At 37.5% G+C, this 13,752-nt stretch overlaps 1 protein-coding gene across 3 annotated transcripts in view; it reads right to left on the bottom strand.

Annotated features, from left to right (window-relative positions):
• RAB27B (RAB27B, member RAS oncogene family) overlaps positions 1-13,752 on the bottom strand; it is a 139,049-nt gene that overhangs the window by 16,376 nt on the left and 108,921 nt on the right. The gene's annotated exons all lie outside the window — the stretch shown is intronic.

Here is a 13,752-nt window from a genome sequence, read left to right as displayed (position 1 = left end):
AGAGGCAGGTAGGCTAGAGAGAGACTGACATATATATAGATAATAGAAGAGAAAAGACGAGGGGAATATTTTGCATCTGATCATGCAGAATGAGCTTTTTATTATATGCAAAGTATCCCTTTTTAACCTAAAAAATTAGCAACTGGTATAGCAACCTTTAAAAACATCTATTTGAAATCATTTCAAAAGCAATGTTTAAAAATGTTCTGTTTTGAAATACTGAAGCCTCTGTTCTCTAGTGGCAAAGCTGCTGAATATTTTCCAGGTCTCAGAAAAGGGGAAGAGCTATTAACAGGCACAACTATGGTAATTCTGCCAATATTTCTTACTAAAGAAATGTCGCTTACCCTTCATGCCCTAACCTCTCCTGCCTCAGTCTTAATTTCTTCTATTGTCACAATGACTAAGGGCCAATCAATGCCAAGAACACCGTGACACCAAGAACTTGGTGGCTCCAGGACTCCCACCACACTCCTTTGAAATATACCATCACCTACTGAGAATCTGGTGAAGTCTCCACTCTTGGGGTTAGCAAAATGATTGGTCATTTGGTACAACTTTCTGATTCATGGGTTATAGAAATGGGTTCACCATATCCTGTGTAAAGGAGGCCTGTGAAGACGTTGCCAGAATAGAAAAGTCTCTCTTAATATCTGAAAAGGAGGGATACTTTTCCATTTTATAGATCCAGAAAACATTATACTCTTCAGGAGTTCTGGGGTGATTAAAGTTAAATTTCAACAGCAGGTTATTCCATGGACATATCTAAGAAACCCTAGATAATGCTAACCATTTTCTACATGTAAGAAAATGATGCACATGTTCATCAATTCAAGCAAAACTTAATTTTTTTACACTGTCACTTAGGGTCAAAACTGAAAGATTTCATGCGTTCGATAAATAATGTTGAAGAAGATAATTAGTATGTAGCAAATCAATTATCATGACATCATTTGGAAGACCTGTAATATTTTTACATTAGAATTTCTAAAATTTGAGCCATACTGCAGCTAAATCCCTACTAAATTTATTATGGAAGTATGTTTCTTTAATTAAAGAGGGGTTTGAGGGATAAGGTGTTTTGAGAGCTGCCAATACATAATTTGTGCTGAAGTTTTCCTCCCCTTTTCTATGCTTTCTTCACTGAGTGGGACTCTCAGGGTGCGTATTTGTTGACCAGGAGTGTGTTCTCTTGCACTTTTTCTGTCTATACAAGTATAATCATGGCACAGGAAAAGAAGCTTAGTGGCCATCAAGATCCAGCCTCCCTTAATCAAAGAACACAGATATCTCAACAATTCACATCAAATTTTTCTTGGAAAAATGTCTGCATTGATTTGGCCTCTTAGCAGTGACTGGTTCTGAGTTTGGATGGTTGCAAGTATCTTCCCCAGAGCCTTCTAGTGAGAGACGTCGACACTCCCAGTCTTCGGGTGGCGAGAGGAGATGGCTGCCAAAGGAGCAAGATGCTCCCCCATTCAAAGTCGATCACCCCACCACTATGATTCTACCTTCTCCTCTTTCCCCCTCAAATGTGCTCAAGTAAAACTCCTCTGAAGGGTGATAAAGTCTGTCGTTTTGTGGAAGAATTGGATGAAACTTAATTTTCTTGGGAATGAAAGGTTAAATTTATTCTTCCTAAGATATATGTGACTAAGGCCAAATTCTTCCCTGGGCACAAGCTTTAACGATCAGAGGGAAGAAACTGAAGCCACTGCCTAAATATAACACAGAGTTGGAGAACACAGTGCCTCCCTGGAAAAAATAAAAATAACAGTCAAGAAGATCCATCAGCATACTTTATAAAGTTTTGCTTAGAGTTAACTATGTTTTGGGCAATATTATTTGTGACAGTGTTAAGAAAAGCTAAATTTAAGCAAATCTAGTTAAATATCTTCAATATGTAGTATCAGACCCGAAGATGAAAATTCAACTGTAATTTATAATCTAGTTTCTGATAAAGCAGGCAGAAATGTAGAAGTCAAATTAAGATAATAGAAAATACAGTATAATTTTCTAAGATGGAACATGATTAACTGATAGATTACTCAAATAGTTGTACTTTCAATTCAAACAGAACAGTCATCTTCATGGACTGCAGGGGTCTGAGAAGATTTTGTAGGGGAAGATGAATTTGCATTTAACCTTACAACATGAGAAATTAGGAGGAAAGGAGATACAGGAATTTCAGAATTTTTTTTCTTAAATTCTATGGGAGAATATTTCCTACTGTACAATGGAACTTTCACCACTTGCCAACTGCTAACCTATCATGTATCCCGATCTGGGGGCAATGTGTTATCCGCTGTTTGTACATAAACTTGCCTGGGGCAATACTGGGGTGGCCCAGTCAGGCTCTCATCCAGAGTGAACAATCTTGGCTGACATGGGTCACTTCCACGGTGGCCCAAACTGGCTGTTTTCTATAAGTGAAGGGTTGTGGACACTTTGTGGCATTTAACACAAATTCCACCTGAACTGAACACAAAGCTTGGCACTGTGGACAACCTTACTTCAGTGTCTCCAACAGACTATTTAAAGAAATGGACACTTTAAGTTTGGTAAGATATAGTTCACCTCTTAAATTTCTTTTGAAAATGAATTTTCTCATTTTTGTAGCACTACCTACAATTATTTTGTGTTTAGCGTGCTTCTGCTTTTATTACTGTATGATTTTCTGAGTCCTAAAATCACATGACCTCATAATTCTATCCTTGGGACGGTGAACCCACCAGCATGCAGTTAAATACAAGCCTTGGTAAACTTTCCCTTTTCAAGAGCTTGGCTTAAAAAAATGACCTTGAAAGGAGCCAAAAAACCGAAATGTTTAACGGTATTGTTTATTCCTTCACAATGATTGATGGTCTTGTCAGTTCTTAGTTCTAGGCATCTGAAAGGGAAGATTTCTGTGTTTCAGGAAGTGTGTCTAACTCCCCACCATTATCAGTGTGTCACAAGCCAGACCACAATCACAAGAGCCAGAGGTCCTGTAGATACAGAAACCAAAGTGTCATTCGCAGCGCCCTGCACGGGACGGAGAGGGGGTGGCAAGAGGAGGGAAAAGAATTCAAAACACTCATGAGGCTCTGTTTCATGTAGTTTTAAAGGTAGAAGGAAATTTAAGTAATCACATGGTCTAGCTCTTGGCTCAAAGCAAAGAAGTGCAAAGAAATCATATGATTTGTGGGGTGACAGTTTCTAACAGAGAAAAATCCAAAACTTTTGCTCATTGTAATTTGAAATGAAACGTGAGTTAGGTAGAAAGTAGACATTTTTCATTCTATGGGGGAAGGGGATTTTCCCTGGATATTGAGAGGAACATGCTTTTCATAGAATATTTTAAATGAGGTTGCCCATAGTTTCTTTTTTCTCTGATATGCTTCACTTTTGTTCAACATAAATCCCTTTAGCTCAGCAACTTAGGATCTTTTGTCCACTGCTGGACCCACAGGGCCCAGTGCAGTGGTTGGCATATGGTAAGAGCTCAGTACATGTATGTTGAGTGATTACATATATATGAGCTTCTCACAGCCATGCAAAGGTTACAGTGAATGAAATTAATCTTTGAGCAGTTGGTGGAAGCGGAGTCCCTTCATGTTCAGAAGTTGTATTCTCCCTCCTTCTTCATTTGTGAATATTTAGATTAAATGATCAGTGTTGTACTTTCTGGTTCTGGCTTCCTGAGCTCATTTTTCTAGTTTAAGTTACACAAGGGTATAAAAGCCTTCCAAAATGGAATATTTATATCTTCACAGGAGCAGTTTCAAATAACCTGGGAAAAGAAAAAGTACAGAGGGACTGTAATTTTTGAAAGTGAGATTTGTGCTGGCAGAGAACATCAACAGATGTCAGTTGAACAGGTCAGGGCTCAGCACCCAGAGTTTCTCTACGAAACCATCCATTGGCCCATCCAGCTTACTCACTGGCACCTCTTATTTTGCATGGTTTTGCCCTGGCTCTGAGGATACACTCTGCTTTCTCTAGTGGGCAGCTTAACAAATGCACACTGATATGTGTGGATGACTGCTATACACACAGACCTACCCAAACTTTGGTATTCTTGCCTAGTTTTCCAAGTAACAATCTTAAGAATGTCATGACAAGTTAAAACCTCATGACTTGAAGTTATTAAATTAATAAAAACCACCTTAATGTTGTTAAGGCATTCTGGACAGCTTAAAATAGTAGACAAAGTATCAGTGATATTACTTTACATTTGGTATAGATGATTTCAGTAAAATAAAGCTGCCAAGCATAAGATGGACATGTTTAGTATTTCCTCATTTATCTTTATTTGATTGCTTTGTGTTGGGTTCCAGTAGGTACATTTTGACGTCTGGGGCTCTCATAGTAAGCCCTTCATTGTCTGAAGGATAGCCTGAGGGTGGTTCTCATTAACTGACCTTGAACCACTGCCTCCCAAAGCATATTCAGAGTCCTGATGTTGGAGTTAAATGATAGATGACTGAAATACTCTAGGGATATGTTTAGGTTGTGTATCAGAAGGACGGAAGGTGTTTTCTGGAGGTGGGGAAGTAGGTGGAAATGTTCTTCAAAAATAAATTTTCTTTAGTGTATTCTATAGCACTGTAGTCTGTTAGGAAGGTATACTGAAGATAATATTTATTTCAACTCTTCTTAAGGGCTATTTAGAATGAATGGATATCCTAAGATTCATGCCTATCTGAAGATTCACACCAAATTGCAAATATAAATCAACATCAACTTAATTAAATAGTTTTTACTTAAACTGACAGTGAGTGGTCAGTGTGTACTGGAGTTATCAAATCTATTAAAAAAATACGAGTGTCCATTTTGCTTCATTCTGTGATCAAGGGATCTAATATAATAGAGATAAACCAAGAATTAATTGAGCTCTGAAATTCGGCTTACTCATCCTGAAAATAAAGAGCAAAAATTCTGACACAAGTCAGCTTTAAGCTGATCTATCTCCATTGATATATCATCATTCTCATGTATTAAACTCATTTCTAAGCCAATGAATAGTTTTATTTCTCTAAATTTTTTTTCTCGAAATTAACATTTTTTCCTTTGGCTTAATTGCACGATATTTTTAATTGAGACCATATGAATTTTTTCTCCCTTTTTTCTTTACTTATTTGTTACAAGAAATTTCAAATATATACAAAATTTGAGGGACTACTCAGTGGTGTTCTTATTGCCCAGCTTCTAAACTACCAATACATGGGCCAAGCTTGTTTCATGTATGTGACACTTTACCTCTAACAGATTATTCTGAAGCAAATATCAGGCATCATAACATTTGTTTTCACAAATATTAAATAAACAAATATCATTTGTTTTCATAAAAATACACTTAAAAGATTTTTCCACTTAGCATTATTAACATTGTGCATACCTACTGAGAAGGTTGTAAAACATTTTGATGTTTGTGTGTGAGAGGTCAGTAATCACAGATTAGTAGTTGAGCCTGTATGTGCATTACAGTGTTGAAGGCCAAGCATCTTTTCATGTTTAGGTTATCTGCATTCCTTTTTCTGGAAATGGAAAGTTCATATCTCCTGTCCATTTTTAAATTTGGTTTTACCTGTTTTATTCTTAGAAGCTCATTGTATGTTAGGGACATTAAAAGTTTGTTGTTTCAGTTGAAAATACTTTTCCCATTTATCTCTTTGCTTGTGGTGTTTATGCCCCCCAAAAGACTTCTACTGTTCTATGTTGTTTTGCAGGGAGGAGAAATAAAATTCTAAGTCACATTTAGGAAGGTTTTCTCATCCTAGGTTATAGGCAGTTATTCATATGTTCTTCTGGTACTTATTTGGTTTTAATTTTACATACAAATCTCTAAGTCACCTGGAATTTATCAGCACATATGTTTTGAAGAATTGTTCCAAGCTTGGTTTTATAGCTGTTCCAGTACAACTTATGTACAAATTCATCTCTTCATCACTGATTTGAGATGCTGTCTCTATCAGATAGTAAAATTCTATATACAATTAACCGGATCTATTTCTGGAGTTTTCTCTTCTGTTCCACTGTTCTGATGGTCTCTTCATGCAATGCCATTTTAAAAATGATTATTCATAAAATATTCAATATCTGAAAGGGTTATTTATCCCTTTCTCATTATTCTTAACATTTTTGTGATATTGAATTTTCATGTCCAAAAACATGTCTTCCGTGAGCTCAAGTCCTTTATTGCAAGTTTCAGGATTACTTTATGGTTTTCCTCCTATAGATTTTGGATATTTTTGTAAAGTTTACACCTAAGTATTTTATTTTCTTTATTTTTATAATTTGGGGCACACCTATCATCTTCTGTTTCCTATTGTTTTGTTGTTTATATGTAGATTATTGACTTTTGTGTAGTGGTTTCTGCTAACTTGCTAAATTATTATAGTGGTTTTTCAACCATTACTTTTACAGATGTACATAATTTTCCAGCTGTATAATCGTATCCTTCACTAATAGGTATGGTTTTAGTTCTTCCTTTCAAATTCTTATGCTTCAATTTAGTGTATCTTATCCACTTTCACTGACTAATACCTCTATTATAGAGTTAAAAAATAGTAGAGATAATGTGCATCCTTGTTCCCAATTTTAGTTGGAAAATCTTGAGTATTTTCCCATTAAGCAAGATGCTGGCCACTTTTAACATGAGTAGATAATGAATTTGTTAATTACTTGTTCTTTCCATATTGAAATGATTTTCTGATTTCTCTTCATAGCTTGATTTCATTAATGTTTCCTTATATAATAATGTCTTCACATTTCTGAAATTAATTTCACCTCTTGATGTATTATCTTTTAATGTGCTGTTGGGTTTTTTTCTTATGTTGTATTTCATTTCATCATTAGTATAGTAAGATTTGTCTTGTTTTTGAAACAATCTTTGGTTTTGAGCTTTGTATTATATTCACTCCTTTGAAAGAATAGGAAAGTTTTCCTTCTTTTTCTGTGCTCTGGAGAAATTTACGTATTACTGAAGTTATCTGATCTTTAAATATTTTAAAGAATTTCTACATGAAACCATTTGTCCTGATTATTTTGTATGTGTGTATTTTAAAAATCACCTTCTTTGGTAATTGGTCCATTTAATCCTGTCTCTACAAGATAAGTTTCACAAAGGTGTAATTTCATAGAACATTAACCATTTCCTCTAGGAATTTAAATGTATTTCATGGAGTTTTATAAACTGTTCTCATATGATTTTTTAAAATTCCCTCTGTTTTGATACTTACTTTTCCACCTGACATATCTAATTCTGTATATTTGTACTTACTTGTGGAAGGCTTCAGGAAATCAATGAAAGTACCCATCTTATTACCTCAAGAGTTTAATTTCCATACTCTAGCCCGAAGGAATCGTATTTCCTACTGTCATTCATTTTCCCCAAGAATGTCCTCTCTACGTTACTCTTTACCTTCTAGATTCAGTCATATCCACAACCTCCTTGTTTAAGAGTTCTAACACTCCTCCGATTTTACTCCAGTTTCTCTATAGCCACAGGGACATAGTGCCATGGGGCCAGCTTCTAGTGGACCTTGGGATTCTGGACTTGAAATTGCTAATACCCAAGTTTGCTCAAGGACTATGCTTACTGAGAACACACAGCTGCTACTATTCCTCATAATGAGGGTCAGAACAGGGCTCTTCCCTGATCTAAGTAAGACATTTTTACCTGAGTTGAAGGAGCTTTTAAATCATTCTGTTTACTAGCATCGATCCATTCGCATAATTGCCTTTCACGTGTTTTGCCACTATTGGGTCATTATAAGTGGGTGGAGCCAGCCAAGCACTGAGCTATTCTGTCCCCAGCTGCAGCACAGTATTGACAGGTATCCTAAATAGAATCTTTCTGTGAAGGACAGGAAAGCAATGAGCTCACATTATCCCTGAAGTTCACGGGTACCCCTGGAGAGAAAGCACACTTTAAACGAATATGTGCTTAAAACATTGCTTAGCAGACATGACCCAAATCTCAGGGTTAGTTAAAGCAATTCAGGCTTTTGGCTTCAGAGGGGTAAACGGTCAGTAGGAACAAGTAGTACTTTACAGAGCTGCTGTTTGAGATTCCGAGGAGCCTCTATGAAGGCTTTGCTTACAGGTTAAAGGTAATTGAGGAATATGTCAATAAATGTGCATTAACTGATGTGCTAATAAACCAAAATACCTCTTGAAAGAGAGAGAGAACTTCACAGCCTTCTTGGAAATGTAAACGTGTGTAGTCCCAAAGTGTGGGCAGGGTCACACTGTGGCCACAGGCCTTGAAGCTCATGTAAGTTGTCATTGATCTGCCAGCTCACCTTCTTGCACAGAAGAAAACCTGGGCCTGCAGCTCCTGTAGCTTGTTTAGCTTCTCTGAATCCTAGACCTGGTGAGGGTGCAGCTGTACAGAGCAGCCACAGCCCCATCAGTAGGCCTTCTGCACCATCAAAGTGAGAGGTGGCGAGAGACAGGCATCCCTGTGGATTCCAGTTTGTTCTCATGGGCTCTTTGACCTTGCTTTCTCCCACTTCATGTCCATCTTTCTGTCCCAACCCTGATCCTTTTGATCTCAGGTGCCACAGAAGACAGAAAAGCAACAGGCTTATGTAGCCTGCCTAGCCAGCTTCCATGACCACATAAAGTCTAACCTGACTAATAAAGCGCTTGCTCTGTATCACTTACACTGATTCTGCTTTTTTGATAAAACCCTCACTGGCACAAAATTCTAGAACATTGAGGATCCCACTTGAGGTACATACCTTTATTTTTTAATGTTTAAAAAATTAAATTACATTGTTAGGGTTAAGATAGTGTCATGGGGAGGATACTTTTTGTATACCTTAGCACTGTGGATTTTATGGTGTATGAATTATATCTCAATTAAATTGTTATTTAAAAACTGCAACAAAGTAAGAATATTTTATCATATTTTATTTTTAAAACAATTTTTCGAGCGAGCTGCACTAGCTGGCTGTTAGTTAATACTCGTTTACCGTGAAGTCACTCACACAATGATAGCCTCCTGAAACCTATTGGAAAGGGCCTGTAGAATATACTCTATAAGCCTAATTCTCAAAGAAAGTAATTTCTTATGCATAAAAATATGTCTTATTTGACAGGGTCCTGATAGCCCATCTACTGAGAAAATAAACTCACAAATGAGGACTAAGTAATTGAGATCACTGAGGAACAGCAGGGCGGACTAGTTATCAGAAGCCAGGGGGCTAATACCGAAACAGAACTTGAGGGCACATACGATCAATCCAGTGGGTCCCAACCCTCGCTGATCATCGCAGTCCCTCCGGAGTTTACAGGGACAAACTCTAGGACTTCTCAGACAGACTGAGTCAGACTCTCTGCACGCAGGTTCTGGAACTTAAGAGTTTGAATATCCCACTAAGGTACAAGTGAAGAGCAGCCATGTTTGAGAAAACCATTTTTCTCCATCATCATTTTTCACCTTAAGGCACGTCTCCAGGAAACTATTCCAGAAGGTTGAGACTCTAATCTGCTTCAGCTACTTATTCTAGTGTAGAAAAACACACCGGTCAAAACATGAATCAGTTTATCTGATTTGATCTTGCTACAGTTTAGAGCAACTTCCTCCGGCTGACTGCCATCAGCCAACGTGCACATAAGCTAGTAGATTCCTTTTTCTGCAGATATGCGCTATTGCAATACCCTTAACATGCTTTCCCAGCCACATAGCATTTTTCCCTTGCATATCCTAAATTTTCTTTCCCTGAAAAATAGGAATAGCCCCCAAAACACTTACTGACTTGAGACACATATTTATATGCACTGAAAATATTGCATAAAGGTTTGGATGAAGTAAATTAAGCTTCAAGAATTTTTTGAAAGATTTAGTATTTGACTTGAAAAGCTTTTATGCTTGTCTTCATAAGCTGCATGAATTACTTTCTATAAGGGAGTCCTATTTTTTTAAATGGTTTCCTAGATCCTTTCAGCCATGACTTCAGCTAGGGAGCAAGAAAAGTAATGTAAATACCTTGAAATTCTGTAAACCTTTACATTGTAAGTATCTTCGACATATAATATATCTCTTCCAGGACTGAAAAAGCTTGTGAGTCAATACGGCAGATTAGGAAGCATATACAAAGAGGCCAATGTCTTCCCTGAAATCAGTAAGGAAAACCAGAAAATGGGGTCTCCTGACTTAGCAACTTTGGCTGCTTTTAAATGCCCAGGCCACAGTCCAAACCAAGTAAATTTGGATCCTGATGGTGAGACAAAAGCACTAGTATTTTTTAATGCTCTCCAGATGATTCTAACATACAGTCAAGTTTGAGAACCACTGCCCACATTTTAGCCCAGAGATTCCTCATTGCCAACGAATGATTCCTAATTTGAAAGTAACTGCAAGTAACCTCCAGTCCCCCACTGGAGGTAACAGGAAAGGGGAGGGCACCACATTCATGAAGAGAGAGATTTTCACAGGACAGAAGCTGGTTGGAAAGATGGCTTCTTTCCCACCATTGGCCCCTGCCTCAGTGGGCCATCAGCCCCAGTAACAGGCCAGTCCCTTTCCCTCATCATGACAAGGGAATGCCATCCTCTATGATTGCAGTCAGTCCATCTCTTCTCTCTGTAGTTATTTGGTATATGAAAGGATGTTAAATGTATATATACAGATTGAAGCTTCTACTCTAAAACAATGCTCCCACATAGAAAACAGTTAAAGACATGCTCATTTAATAAGAGGTTTCACTAAGTTTTCAGACATTGGCCTAATAATCTTGGAAACTGGGTTCATTTTCCAGCTGGCTGCTGCTTTGAGGAAGTCATGCCAAACTTCTAATGCTTTGCTTCATTATCTGAGAAAGGGCATATTAATCAAAATATCTGCCCACAAATTCTGCCTCTGAGATGTGAGGAAGCCAAATTAGATAGCATCTGTGGGTTGACAGGCACATAGCTATGAAAATAAGATGAGTGTCACATTATTACAGTTTTCTCACTTAAACATAATTCTATGTAACTCACAGAGCCATGTAATTCCAAGATTAAGATAAAAATATCCAAGACCTCTTTAGGAAAACCATGTTTGCTGGTCATTGCTTTAGCTGTTCTTTAACATGGAGCATTTTATGAGCTTAATAAATACTGGAAAAGAAAGATTATATCTACAATGAATTAATTTAGGCCAAAGAAAGCACTTCCTTGTCTCATAAGGGTTCTTGCTAATTTATGCAGATGCTTATGTTAATTGAAATTTCTAAATTGGAATTTTATTTCTGCAAAGTGTAGGATATGAAGATGAATGGAAAATAAAGAAGGCTATTACATGTGAAGTTGTGTAAACCTTTATATTGTAAGTATCTTTGACATATAATATATCTCTTCCAGGACTGAAAAAACTTGTGAGTCAATACGGCAGATTAGGAAGCATATACAGAGGCCAATGTCTTCCCTGAAATCTTAACCTTCCTGTGGTTGGGGAGAAAATAAACACGTTAATAAATCCCTTCACCTGATAAGTTATTTGAAATGAGCTCTGCACCAGAAAATCTCAGGCTAAAAGTCTAAAAGGCGTTCAGAGGAGAGAAAAACTCTTAAGGGATGTGCACGCTGGGGGGAGATATAATCAGGAGGGCTTCATGAAGGAGGTGAGAGAAGAGCAAGAGTTTGACGGGGGAGGGGAGAGAGGGATCGGGATGAGGACAGCACTCAGTGGTCTTGGAGGCAGTACGTATACCAGCGTCATCGGCTACAGGAAACTTTACTTAGATGGAAGCCGAGGCTGCATCTTTGGCTGTCGAGGTTGGAGCTGGAGGATCAAGTGTTGACTGGTGTTAAGTTGGAGGCAGCTGCTGGAGTCCACAGGCTGGGTTTAGAAGTTCAGTTTCAGCCATTTACCCACCAGGTGGACATGGGCAAATTATACAACCCTTGATTCTGAGAGTCTTTATCTGTATTTGAAGTACATAAAAACTAAGATGTGTGATAAGACAGTTCTTATGAAATTAGCTTTTCATGTTTTCCAGAGTTGTTATAAAGTGAGAGGAAAGCTTGTAGCATACCGCAAAGTGTATTCTACCACCTTCAATTCCTTCTTCTTGACTTGCCAGGAAAGAGGAACTATCAAAACACATCCTGACCAACAACACAATGTAACAAAAGCACAACATAATTCATTAGGATCGATTACCCTGTAACCTTAAAGTGAAGTCACCAAATTTCTCAGAACAAAGGTGGTGTAGAAATTCCGAGGAAAGGCAGGGCTAAATTTTAAAAAGCTGGTTGTACTTCTAGTTAACAAAGCACTAGATTATTTCAGCCACTTTATCCCCTGCTGGAGCTGATTAAAAACACACTATGTCAACAATGACTAATTATAGCTTTAATGAGTCTATTGTTTTCTTGGCACTAACCTAATCAAGTGACCATATCTTAAACCCGCCTAACATTTTCCAAATAAAACATTTATAATTTTATCTTTGACAACTTTCACCCCCAGCTGTTCCTGGTGAGAAAAGCCATCCCTGACGCAAAGGCATTTACAGCCATGGCCACCTTTGCCTGCCGCTTGCCGCATTTTTAAGTCGAATCAGAACAGATCAGACAGCAGCAGCTGGGCGCCTTGCTCAGAATGTGGTTCTCCCATCTCCAGGATCCTTAAACTTCAGAGTTGGTGAATATTTTTTGGTTAATAACAATTTTGGGCTGAGAAAACTCATGAAACATTCAAAACCGTGAGTGGTTTACTGAAAGAACACTTATAAAAAGGCTGCTACCAGGATTTTGGGTTATGCTTTTGCCAATTTTTCTTGAAACTGAGAAAGGGACTTCAGGTGAGGACATCCTCTCTTGACTGCTCAGCGCCAGAGTGACTAATCTCGCTGAAAAGGAGTCATGGTGACTTCAGCAAAGAAATGCCAGGAGTTGGAGTTTCCATAAACTAAGATCTGTGATAAGACAGTTCTTATGAAATTAGCTTTTCATAGTTCCTGGAGTTCTTAAATAGTGGGAGGAAAGCTTGTAGCATCCTGCAAAAACAGATTGGGGTATAGCACATCTCTCTGCAAGATCTCTCTGAAATTCATTCCCACCCCAGGAAGAATATGATTAGATTTTTCCATTAAAGATTTACGTTTTACTTTCTGGTAGTTTTGAACAAAAGGACAAAATAATTTACCACATTAAGTCAAAATACTGAAAGGTAAATGTTAAGATTTTAGTGAAGGAAAAGGTCACAATCAGCTCTCTGTCACAAAGAACACATTTGCTGTATCAGACACTTCCCTGTTTACAGAAGGTCTGTGTCTCAAAGGAACACTTGGGAATCTATTTCCTCATCAGCAAATAATGCCCTTCCTATATCATTTCCATCAATTTTTTAAGGGGAAAATTCAAATATCTTTCTTTCATTATCTTGTTTCTTAAGGTTCCGGTAACCTTAACTATAAGCAAAGGGTTCCTTACAACTAACTAACTAAAGGCAGTAATCCCAGCCTTCTTTCCTGCTAAAATCCCAGCCCATTTTGGTAGGTATGATTATTACAATAAGAGGCAAAATTATGAAAGCTAAATGTTTGCATATTAAATTTTAGGACTATAAATTCTAGTTATATAGGATAATAAGATAAAGAAGTTTCACATTTGTTCTACCTATATATTGCTGTTGAATACGTTCAGGTGAATATACCTACATTGTATGTAGATATATTAGGGGAGGGATATTTCAGAATAAAGTTGGCTCTGCCCTTATTGAATAATGTCATTCAGCAGCTCATCTTCTAGTTCATATTTACACAGTGACTA

This window comes from Manis javanica, chromosome 9 (assembly GCF_040802235.1).
Source record: "Manis javanica isolate MJ-LG chromosome 9, MJ_LKY, whole genome shotgun sequence".
Taxonomy (NCBI): Eukaryota; Metazoa; Chordata; class Mammalia; order Pholidota; family Manidae; genus Manis; species Manis javanica.
Note: the sequence above shows the minus strand (reverse complement) of the source record. Positions and strands in the feature narration are given on the sequence as shown.